Raw genomic sequence first — 12,406 nt, 5'->3', positions numbered from 1 at the left:
GAACACTCCCTAAATGCATCTGCTGATAATCCATTCTAGTCCCCAGTACAAGCAAAAACATAGAAGAGAATTATTAATTACATCACCACACCTATATAATAGGGTTCACTGTAGTTATGTAGGAGTTGAGGGTATTCAAGCAGTTTCTTTTGATGAAGTAATCGGGCTGCTTCTGGGGTCTGTTTCAGCTGCTAGGGGCGTGCTTCAAATGTAAATGACTGCCAAATGGATTCCTTCTAAATTCCAGCCAATTAAAATACATTTAAAGTGCAGCTCGTGGAGAGCAAAAGGCTTATAATTGCATAAGAAATGTTTGAGCATGAAACAAATCCCCGAAGTTCAGTGAAGAGTGATTATTAAATACTGCATTTCTGGAGAAGTAGAGCAAGCAAACAAAAGAGCCTTCCGAAAGTGCAGTCAGAGGCAAAGATGACACTTTTACCACCAAGTTAAAAGAGACAAAGCCGGGAGTGTGTTTGTTAGGGTGTCAGTTTTCCACCCTTGGCTCTTTAAACCATGCAAGTTTGGCAGCTTGCCCTATGTGGTGCTGCATACAAATATTGACAGAACAGTGTGGTATTTGTTAAACCCCTTCTTGGGAAGCAAGTGATTGAAACTCTGAAGGAAGATCTGAGAACTGCAGACATTATATTTTTTCTCAGTAGCACTATAATATTTACAGAATGAAACAGAAAATAGTGAATGGGGTGTAATGAATGACCTTCCTTTTCTGCTTTGCCTTGTAAGTAAGGACAGATTTTTTTTGTTTAATGCTTTAAATGTTATTGTAAAAGAGGTTTACAGCTAGTAGCACTGAAAGATGCCATTAACACTTTTGATTTAACCTCATGTTTTGGGAAAAAGCTTGGCTGATAGAACAGACCATGTAAATAGGTGAAAGACTTTGCCCAGGAAGTTGCTGTGTGCAGCCGCTGTGGATAATGTGTCCTATAGATGCAGGAACCTTGCAGACATTTTAATTCACATCTGTATTTCAATGTTGGTGCTTTCCAGACATTTTGTGCTCATGCCTGCATCTGCCTAGAAGTGAGATTTTCAATTATTCTGCCTCTACTCTGCTTTAGTAAAATTTAATCTTAAATCCTCAGTAAAATTTAATCTTAATCCTGTTCAATAGATCATTGTACTGATTTAAGGAATGGAAACAAAATTTTTATAGGCAGTTCAGAGAGGTTTTTTCTATGTAATATTTTATTGCCTTTAACCTTTTGGTATAAAACAAATAACTGAAATCAGGTGAATCAAAAGTGTTCACTATGTTATCTCAGGTTTTTCTTAATTGAATCAGGATTCAATGGAATACAAAAAAAAATGTTTTCCAAAATGAACAAATATTGGTTTCTACCTGTTGTATCTTACCACACAAAATTCACCTGAAATAATTTGAAATTCCAGATTGCTTTCTCTTCTAACATATCCTACTCAATAAGTCTGTTTTGACTTCACTTCTGTGAACTGTGAGTAAAGACTCCTGCAAAGTTTCTGGTGACAGATCACATTGCAGCAGTAGGGGTTCAGTTAAATGTGCCTTGTTAATTGTTAATGCAAAAGTAGCACAGAGCACGTGCCAAAGACAGCCTCATAAGAAATAAGCTTATTGCCAAAAGAAATGTCAATTCAATTATAAAATCAAATTTTAAAGATATTTGTCATGAAACACAAAGACAAGTGCACATACACTGAAAATAACTGAAATTCAGTTAATCCCAAAATATTAAAGAGAAGAAACACAAAAAATCTCGGAGTTGAGAGGTGGTTTTCTTTTTGAAATACCCTTATTGATTGACAATCATTACAGAGAGCAACACATTGAATAGAGTGAAACTACTGTGTTTCATAGTCCAGCTGATTCCCAGTCACTGTTGAAAAATGAGGGTCAATGTTAATAGCAATATGGAAGTAAACAAGTCTGCGTGTTTATGAAATACACAGTATATATAAAAATAATTTTTAGCAGCACCTGGCCTATAGCAGCATTAAAGGTTTGGTTCAAGCCCCACAGCAGTAAGGGTACAGGAAGGTGCAAATGACAGTTAACTGATTGTAAGACATATTTTTTATTAGTTTTGAGATCTATAGACAAGTAATGCAACATAAGTAATTTATTATTACAAAAGACCAAATAACCCCTTTCTAGAGTTGCAAAATGAGGAAGCTGATAACTAAATGTAAACTCACTGAAAAGCCAGCTCATGGTTTTTCTTTTTCTAATCTCAGGGCTAACAAAACTTGTTTCAAACTAAATCTCTGTCTTAAACAGGCTTGACTCAGTATAAATCAAAAGATGAATCTAGGTTCTCCTGCATAATAACATTTTTCATGTCATTTACTTTACATTTCTGCATATGTGCAATGATGGATGTATTCCCTATGCCCAGTGGTCCATGTGATATATCAGTTACCTTAAAGAAAGAGAGAGAGGTGCTTAGGAAGTGATCAAACAAACAGGTGCAGAGGATGCATTAGCCCTCTGAATTTCCTTCTTGATCTCATTGTACCAGCAGTGGGCTGGGGTTTGGATGCTTGCAAATTAGAGCCTCCTTTGCTGCACAATTAATCAGGGTTCGAGTGTCTCTTTGGGGAGCTCACTGGCCTGCAGGAACTGCTGCCTGGGCTCTGGACTTGGGGGAGCTTAGGTGAGAAACCTTCCAAACTGCCTTGCACTTCGGCACAGGTGTGGATGAAACACTTTGGGAACACTTAAAAATTTTTTAGGTGTCCCCAAGGCTAAATATCCTTTGGAAAACTGGCTTTCTGGATTATTTCCCTGGATATTAGCCCTTAAATTCTGCCAAAACACAGGCAGATTTCTATTGGGCTTCTCCCCAGGATGACTTGCTGAAAAGTTGTACAACTTTGGTGTGTGTCCACAGGGAAAATTACATAAGTCCAACCGAAGGGTCGACATAATTTATAATGGCAAGCAGATGAGAACTTGCCTGGAGTTTTCCCCGGGGTGGTTTTACTCAGTGATTCTGTACAGTAAAAGCCACTACTTCTTTATGCCTTTGGCAGGTCAAACTCTGAAATTTTTGGGTATCTGAATATATACCCTCCTTTATTAAAAGCCTCACATGGAGCCTACACTGGTTATACTGCCCATAGGACTGGGGAATGGCTGTTCTGCTGGTTTCCTGAACAGTGAAGTGCACTTTGCTTTCTACATTAAAACATCTATTAATTTTAGGTAGGATTTACTATTCCTTCACTGAAGATTTTTCTGGTGCTCTAGAGAATTCTGGAGGATAGAGCCTGGCTCTATATTTAAGGAAAGTGGTGCAGCAGTGGAGGGCTATCAAGGAAATTAGTGGATAAAGATGAAAGTTTGACCCAACCTGAAGCCTGGATAGTAGCAAAATTCCTCCTACCTGGGCAGAAAGGGGATTTTTTCTAAGTGCATGTTATTCTCCAATAGTTATGAGGATGGAGGCCTCTGTTTTTTACACGGTGCTGCATCTCAATCCTTGATAATGCCCATGTATGGTAAAGCACAAAGGAAGGTATTGGCCTCAGGGAGGTGCTCCCCTGTGTCAGCGCTGGTAGCTCTGAGGTTTGGCCCTGGTTTCTGTGACAGGAGCTGACAGGAGCTGACCTATGTTTCTCTGCCACTGCTCTGCCCTCCACTGTGCTCACTAGAGCTGGTCCTGGGCTCCACAGTCCTCCTGGCACAGGGACAGAAATTAACTGCTTGCAGTAGGAGAGTGTGGGAGGAGTGTGTTTGCTTGGAGTGCTTTTAGTGCACCTTTCACAGTTCTTTCCTAAACTCATTATCACTCCAGCACTCTTGGTCTGTCCTCACAGGTGAGGCAGTAGTGTAATGGAATTTGAATGCCAGCATTTTGCCTCTCCGTGGACAATGGTCTAATGGTCTTTATAGAGATTTTCCAAACGCCAAAATAACTTGGAACAAAATACCTTTAAAAAAGCCAAAAAGATAATGGCTGTCTTCCAGATGAAAAGTGAAAATTGTTGATGCTGATTAAAATAGAGTTTACAGTTTACACCAAAGTGGTGTGTGACAGTTTGCTCATAATCTTGTGACCTGTGAACTGAAAGCAAGTGCAACTACTGCACTGTCTTCATAGAGAGATTGCTGAAAACAGCTAGAACAGCTCTCATGTTTCTTTACCAACATCAAACAGTCAACTTTGCTCCTCAGTGAGGAGACCAATTCTTGCCTTATTTTTCTCTTACTGGTAATTTCTTTGAAGAGTGCAGCTGAAGAACATTTTATGTCCCTCACCGTTGGTATCATAAAGCCACACTGTGGATTGCTCCTGCCCTTTGGGCATGTTTGTTATTACAAACTAAAACCTGCTGTGAAAAGTTCTGGGGTTTTGGGGTTTGCAGAATTTTTAAAAAATAATTTCTCTTTTTTTTTTTTTGTTAGTTATTGATTTGGTTAAGATTTTCCATGTAGGAAAGTTGGGGGACAAATTGTTGTGAGGACAGATAATTGTTACCAAACATAGAAGTTGTGTAATAAATGAATGGAGGAAGAGAAGAAATACTAAAGTAGTATAAATAGTTACACATGGCCAGTGGAAAACTTAAATGAAAGAGTAATGTATACCAGATGTGTGTATCATGCTGAGTAGAATTTTGCTAGACTGATTTCCAGTAGGAAATAGTAGAGGGTAAGCAGGACAAATCTGAGTGTACTGCAGGAGATGTCTTGCTGGCAGAGCTCTGTGAGCACCTGTAAGTATTTGTGGAGCCAGTTCTTTGGTAAACATCCTTATTCCTTGTGCTACAGTTTTATGGCAAAAAGATAGCTGAAATGATCAACTAGTCAAAGAAAAATGATCAATAGTCAGTGATGAAGCATAAACTTACAGCTATCCTTGAATTACCCAAAATATGGGACTGGCTGTGCTGATTCAGGTTGTCCTTCAAATCTAGGAGTTTGTAAGAACTGAGCAGCCCTCTCTCTCTGCAGAACCTCACCACCATGGTGGATCTCTCTCTTTACAATCTTTAAAGAGAGAATTTCAAGCCTCACACTGTCTGTCTGGAGCCTGTGGATAAGCTGACATTAACCTTCCTGGAGTTGCTGACACATTTTGTTGGTGGCACGACAGGCAGCTCTCCAGCCTCCCACCTCAGCAATAAAATCATCATGCACATGGTGAAGTTTTAGTTTTCCAAAACTGGGCAGTTCAGGGCAGTAGTCCAAAACCTGAATTTTGTTGGGGTAACTAGAGGTGATAAATGAGGACATCACACTTAAATGAGATTTTTTAAGGCCTTGATGATCAGTGCAGGTAGCTGTGGTTCACAAAATGGATCCTGGGCCTTAATGAAATTATTGTTCCAGACATATACTGGTCCTGCCTGCAGGACCAAAGTTATTTTCCTGTCCAATGTCAAGGAGTGGTCCCCTTGCTGTCTTCTGTGGTAAGAACCATGAATCAGGAATTCAGATTAATTTTTATATGATTTCTTCTGTGGTAGCACATGTGAATGCTGTCTTTGTTACATCAACCCAGGAGAACTCTGCCTGGAAAGGCACCCAACCTCATTACCGTGTGCTCTGTTCCTGTAGGGTCAAACTGTGTCTCTAGATACCAATTTTTATAAATGTGATTGCTCCAAGGAAGGAATTGCCTTTATTTCTTTCATTTGTTGGTAGAAAAGTAATTTACTTCTGTTTTCCAGCCTCTCACCCACACTGGCTCAGTTTTCTGACTGGTCCTAAAGGAAAAGCCAATTCTTTACTCTTTTCAAATCACCCTTCTGGAGAAAATAACAGTAGCTGTGTAGTTCCTATTCTTTCCACCCCTCTGAGCCCATTGGGGATGTATGCAGAGACACAATCCAAATAGTGCCTCTATTTGAAGTGTTCCTCTGTTTTCAGTCTAGAAAGGCTGTGTACAGCTCAAAAATGAAACTGACCCACTGCAAAAATTATATGGGGGACAAAATGTATTATTGGAACCATGTTCATATCCAGAGCACCAGTTTTACCTTTGGCAACACTCTCTGACATCATGAGGTACAAGGAACAACTATTGCTGTGCTTGTTAGTGCAGGTAAATTTAAAAAAAACACTTCGTAATTCCCTGATTCTGCTGTGGAGAAAGACAGGGATGATTTTTTTTTTTCTTTCTTGCAGTTTTTGTTGCTAACAATTTACTTTTAATATTGCAACATATATTTAGCCTGAATTATTTAACATAAGTACATGAATTGTTATGCAGTCTTGTACCATAGGGATACATGTTACAAGGAATATTTGAGTATAAAATTTCATAGTTTACAAAATCCTGCAGAGAATAATGCAATCCTGCCTTCTTTTGCCATCTAAATCCAGCTGAGCTGTGTAAGTGCTCAGCTGGGAGGTTTGAGGGATCACCTGGGCTGTGCAGGTAAAAGGGGATGTGCTGAGGGGATATCTGTGCATGGGTGGGATGTGCATTTAGAGCTCTTGTGTGAAATGAGGTCTGGTAAAGGGCTTTGTGACTGCCTGGCCTGAGGTGGGTGATACAAATGTGATGTATCCCTATCGACAGTAAAAACTGAAAGGACACTTCATGGACTGCCTCTCAACAAGGGAGCTTTATGAGGGCAGAAAGCACAGCCCTGTGCTGCTGCTTGTCCCCTCAGGAGGCTGTGGTGGAGTGCCAAAACTGAATAATTTTGAAACTGAATATCTTTAAATGGATTCTTTGTTCATTTAAAGGAGATAGACTGAGGAGGACAGAGGCTTCTCTGGGGAATGTCATGGCTTTGTTGTGCAACACAAAGACCATGTTTGAATCAAGATCTGGGTACTTCTAGCTAGGTCTTTTCTAGCAACATGAGCCATGCACTACCATTTCTTCAGAACCCAGTTTCTTACTCTGAAGTTGATATTGGCTTTTTGAGATTGCCTTCTATCTCATCTTCTGAGCTGACTTCTTCTCAATGGAGGATCTGTTATGAGGTGCTCCTTTCATTGATCACTGAGAGCTCCACACAGGTTGTGCTGTGATCAAAGACATTTTCTCTTTTCTCTAATGGTAAAGCTGTTGATTTACTGCAAGGCAGCAGGCTGATCTCTATGCCAGTACACTTAATTGGAGGAATTTTTTGCTCTACAAGGCTATTTCCTTCATACACAAGAAAAAAAAAAGAGGAGATGGAGAGCAGAGAGCAGAGCAAACATGAGTAAATACTTTTATTTTTAATCATTGGAATAGATCCTGCTATGGGATTTGTTGAACTTACTAGCTGAGCCTCAGTGCAGCTGTGACAGTTGGTGTCATCCAAGAATATACTTGAGTGACATACTGAGATGGCTTTAGAGACTAACTTGTTCTTTAGTGTGATGTAAGACATTGGGATTTAGACACAGCTTCATTTGGGCTTTGTTAATATTGACAGGATGCAGCTTCATGCTGCAGGTGCTGGACACAATAGATCTCCCATGGTGGTACTGCAGGTGCTTGGTTAAAGTCCTTCTCCACAGGAGGTTTCATCCATCCCAGCCTGGCTGCTGCTCCTGCTGTTTCCAGTATTAATATTTTGACAGTCAAAATCAACAAACCTGGAAAGAAGTTCAGGTTTATTTCAGAGCACAGATTTGTTTGGTGGGTCAGAGAGCTGCAGTGGTGTGGCCCAAAACTCTGCCAGTTATTGAGTGATGAAGGGAAGAACAAGTAGAATTCTCTAGAGATTTACTCTAAAATTCCTAACACCTTGGATCTTTTCTTTTTCTCCTCTACACTATGTATTTTGTTTACCTCCCTTGGGAAAATCTTATAAGCTGTTTTCCTCTGCAGAACCCCTGTGATTACTGCTTAGTTTTTTTGTACATCGTATTTGACCATTGAAGAGGATTGCTTGGACCAACATGATCCAGGAATAAGTATCCTGAGAACAGTCTGCTGAGACCCCACAGTTTTATTTTATGCACTGCAAAGGCATCAAGACCCTGGCAAATAGTGTTACATATCTCAGTCAGATCATTTTGCCACTTTGCTCAATAGAAAACAATCAAATAATTATTCAGGAGGAATATTTGAGGGCTTGAAGAACTTTTTCTTTACACCAGAGCCATGACCTGTCAAACAATAAACAATGGGAAAGTTTGTCTTAGTACATAATTTAGCAGGATAAAAAAAGCTGGAATTCTTTTAACAAAGTGTGTTCTCTTCTTCTCAGAAATTTTGAAAACTGATGTCACTTGTAATTCTTCAGGAAAGAAAAAAATCCCTGCAGTTTGCAGTACATCAATGCAGGCATTTTTCTCCTGTCTAATCTGTAAAAAGACATTGTATACAAATGTTATTTTCTCTGCCAGAAATGCATTCCTGGAACATAATAAAGGCTTTTCTGTTGTTGTTCAGTAATTTGGATAATAGTTTCTCCATGAAGTCTCATAACATTTATTTACTCCCATAAATGATTAGACCAAGTGGTTTCAGCAGTCAAAGCTAGAATCCCTCTGCAATAAGCTTTCTTATTGAAATAATTCTGTAAACATTATGCCTAAAATAATTTCAAATGACAAATTTATATGAATAACATAATACAGATGTAAAGTAAATCTGTAGACCTCTTTGTATTAAGTACAGAACGTTTTACTGAAGAGTCATCAACCATGTGGATTAAACTAAGCAAAGCTTTTTCTAGAATTATTTTCTAGAATCATTGATAGCCTTGAAGAATTACAAATACTTCTTGTTTGGAACAACTGGATTGCAGTTATTGTGGCAATAGCTTTTTTTTGCTTTCTTGCAGCCCCATGGTCAGCCCTACTGGCTGCAGTTCAACGGAAGGGAATTTGAGGGGAGTATTCCTCTAACATGGTTTGGTGGATGTGGGAGGGAGAAGGAGAGGTGTGCCTCTGCTCACTGTGTAAAATAAATTGTGCTGCACCATGTGTAAGGGTTGAAGGGTCTGACTGTAGCAAGGCTGGGCTGGGATCAGCACTCACAGAGCCAAACTTTGGGAAAAGCACTTGTGGCCCAGCTTGTGTGAATCTGCTACAAGGACACCTTTGCCAGTCCTCATTGTACATAACACACTGGGAGGATGGTGGGACAATCAGCCATGCTACATCCTCTGTCACTAGAGCTGAAATTCTCCTGTCTTTTTTATTTTCTTTGCTTCCTTGGCATCTTGCCTTCACCCACTGGTTCTGCTTTACATTGCTCTTCTTGCATGCAGGAAGTAATAATCACTGAAGGTGACCAGAACAGTGCAAATAAATGTATTTGAATGAAAGCTGATACCTACCTGGTTTGGTTTTTGGGGATCTATTTTATTCTACTATTTCCTAGAGGTGCTCATTTCATCTGAGAAATGAATCATATGGATTTAACAGTCTTCACCAGGGTACTCGGTATCATCCCCCTTCAATGAATTAAAGTTTGAAGTTTAAATTGGATTCAGGAGGCATGAAAAGAGGATTCCTTTAAGAACTAATATATTAGATAGTCCTTGGGACTCTGTGATACGAGAGAAGGGAAAAAATAAAAGAAAGGTGAAAATACCCACAATTTGTGCTGTCTGTGGAGGCACCATTAAAAAGTTTAGTGTGGGGGTCCATGAATATGCTGGGAGAGCCCCTATCCTCTGCCACAGCTGCTTCAGGTCTGGAATTCAGGTAACAGAGCAAACCAGACTTAGCCTGACTCTGGTTTTCCAATCATCTAATGTATCTTATGGCTAGAAATATTACAAGTGTCATCACATATCTCTCACAATGACACCTTTTTTTAGCTGGAAGTATAAATTATTTCAAAGATATTGGAGGGTGAATATGATTTTTTTCAAATTTGCTTTTTTTTTTTTTTTAATAAAGCTTTTGCTAGACTCTCATTTAAGGCATACCTGTTTTTCAGTTTTGTGTTAGTTCAATAATACTGTCCCCCAAAAATACACTTTCTTCCTGAAATCAGGGAACTTCATGGGGATGTTTCATTTTTATGAGTGGCTTTTAGGCCTCACTGGGTCCTACAGGGCTGAGGTCCCTTTGCACTCCTTTGCATCTTCCTGCTGCCATCAGTGGCTGCTGGCTCTTGGAACAAAATTACTCCACGGAGTGCTGAAAGTAGGTTAGGCTGAAGCTCTCACAAGCCTCCCTGGAGGGAGTTTCAGATGTGCAAATCCCAGTGAACTATCATCTCAGCAAAATGTCACTGAGACATCACACAGACAGGGCTGACTCCCTCTGCTTCCTCCTGGAAACTTTTGGAAATTGGAAAAGGATCTGCAGTGTCAAGAGAGGTCAGAGTGCACGTGTAAAGTGCTCCTGTGTGCTCAGCTCGCCCAGCGCTGCTCCTGAAGTTTCCACTGGGACAACGGCTTCTTTTTAGCTGGGCAATTAGAATATGAAACAAAAAAAGGAGGTCATCTAAATAGGGCCCCTTTGTAATTTCTTACATAATACTGTGCATGGCAAGAATGACTTATTGACCCTACTTAGGGCACAGAGGGATGACAGACAGTTCATAATCCTTCCTAGGCAGGGATTGCTTTCAATTTGGTGATGCTGCATTTGTTGAAAAATATGTTCTTTATATGCATTTAGTATGAAGAAAGCTAAGGTTTTGTTAAAGAAACAAGATTACTGAGAAGACTGCTTTCACTTTTGTGAGATTTCTATCAAATCAGTCTAATAGTAATGAAAATCACTGGGAAATTTTGCAAGGTTAAGAATGGGCTTTGGTCTTGTCCTTGGTATGCAGGTCCTGTCACTTAGGCCTGTGTCCTTGGAAAGACTGGGGTATTCTAAATCCCACCTAAACCCCTTCTGGATGCTAACTGCACTATATTGCTTGAATAGATTTCAAATTTTCTTCACAGTGGTGAAGAATTAAACCTTTATTTTTCAGTTATAGGTTTCATTTAAAGTTTTTTTCTAAATATAAAAATTGCAAAATTCTCAGGTTTGGGCTTGTTTAACACACCTGAAGACAAATGACAGAAGAAAAGCCATGAAGTGATACATTTCCACAGCTAATTAAAAAAACCAAACTCTCTCTCTTTTTTTTTTTTTTTTAACCAAAGGAAGTATTTTATTAGAGACAGTAGTGAAAACTTTTGATCACTGAGCATTTTTTGAGTTTTTGGCTCATATCTAGTTAGGATCTTCCTCCAACCAACCACATAAGGATTCAACTATTGCAAATGTGCAGTGTTGACACCCTTTTATCTCTTTTCAACCTTCCCCTTAGTCTGTATGCACACATACATGCAAGCCTCTTTCTGTGGAATCTAGAGAAATACTCAGGAAATACAGTGTCTCATTAGTAGTGTCTCATTCTGCACTGGCAAAATGATGCAAGATCTCTTTGGTCAATCATACAGAGCTACAGGTTTTAATTTCCAGAATTAATATTCAACCAGGTTTGCAAAAGGTTTTTAATTTCCAGCATTATTAGTGGGTCAAATTTGCAAAAACAGTGTCTGGCTTGTCTAAATACCCTCACTGTGATGTCCTCTCGTTCTCCCTGAGCTTAGAAAAATATTGTCCTCTTGGTACTCACTTTGTGATCTATTTAACAAGTAAATGTCAGGGCCAGTGGGGGCTACAGACCTGAAAAGCAGCATTCAAAAAGACAACCCATGGTGCAGTGTCTGGGTTTCCTTTTAACAGTTACAAAGGGCACATTAACACCTGATAATAGAAAATCATTCTGTTTCACAGGTCTGTGTGTAAAAGTAGTGGGGATTCAGCCTACTTTTATTTATTTTTTAAAATAACACGTGAAACGGCCTCTCCCAACCCACCTGCAATACAAATCCCACAAAAATCTTTAAAATAATTGCTTATATTTCAGCCCCACCAGCTTTCATGCGTTTTCCACCTACCTGTAAAAACAGAGCACAAAACCATAATTAATAGATTAAATTCTGACTGAATTTACTGAGCCAAGTAACAGAATTTACTGAGCCAAGTAACAGTTAGGGTTGGTCTGGCTGTGCTGGCTGAAGGCTTTGGAGTATTGAGACTTTTGGAAAAGGACCTAATCTTTCCCTGCAAGGTGCCTGAACCAAACATTAAGGTATTTTGGTAATCAATCCATCATTGTTTTCTGTGCCCTATCAGTAAGTACAATGTACCAAATAACATACTTTTATCTCCAGTACCCTTAAAAATAGTTTTGCTGCAGTTGGAAAAATTATTTTGCAGTTAAATTTCCATAGTCGGAGGCTTTTCATTAGCAGAGCTTCCCATGACATTAGTTTATTCTGCATGTAGTTCAGTTCTATTATGGAATATCATAGCAGTTAAGTATCTAGGTGTACAGGTTTTTGTAATCAGCCCCTGACAACATCTGTCAAAACAATATGGGAAAATCCTGGCTCATGTTGTCATTACAGAATGGGACTGTTTGTTTATTCAATAGAAGAAATAAAGCATATTGAGGGAAGGCCAGAAGAGTCACTCTGA

At 39.3% G+C, this 12,406-nt stretch overlaps 1 protein-coding gene across 7 annotated transcripts in view; it reads left to right on the top strand.

Moving 5' to 3' along the window:
- Positions 1–602: 602 nt before the first annotated feature.
- The window catches only part of NCKAP5 (NCK associated protein 5), a 381,602-nt gene continuing 369,798 nt past the window's right edge, over positions 603–12,406 (top strand). For 5 of the 7 annotated variants that reach the window (XR_013183102.1, XM_077181707.1, XM_077181708.1 and 2 more), the window contains exon 1: positions 603–742. The gene's annotated coding sequence lies outside the window, so the exon portion shown is untranslated. Of the gene's footprint in view, positions 747–12,406 lie in introns of all 7 variants that reach the window. The other 2 variants (XM_077181704.1, XM_077181706.1) reach the window with 2 other exon arrangements.

Source organism: Agelaius phoeniceus, chromosome 7, assembly GCF_051311805.1.
Source record: "Agelaius phoeniceus isolate bAgePho1 chromosome 7, bAgePho1.hap1, whole genome shotgun sequence".
Classification (NCBI taxonomy): domain Eukaryota; kingdom Metazoa; phylum Chordata; class Aves; order Passeriformes; family Icteridae; genus Agelaius; species Agelaius phoeniceus.
Note: the sequence above shows the minus strand (reverse complement) of the source record. Positions and strands in the feature narration are given on the sequence as shown.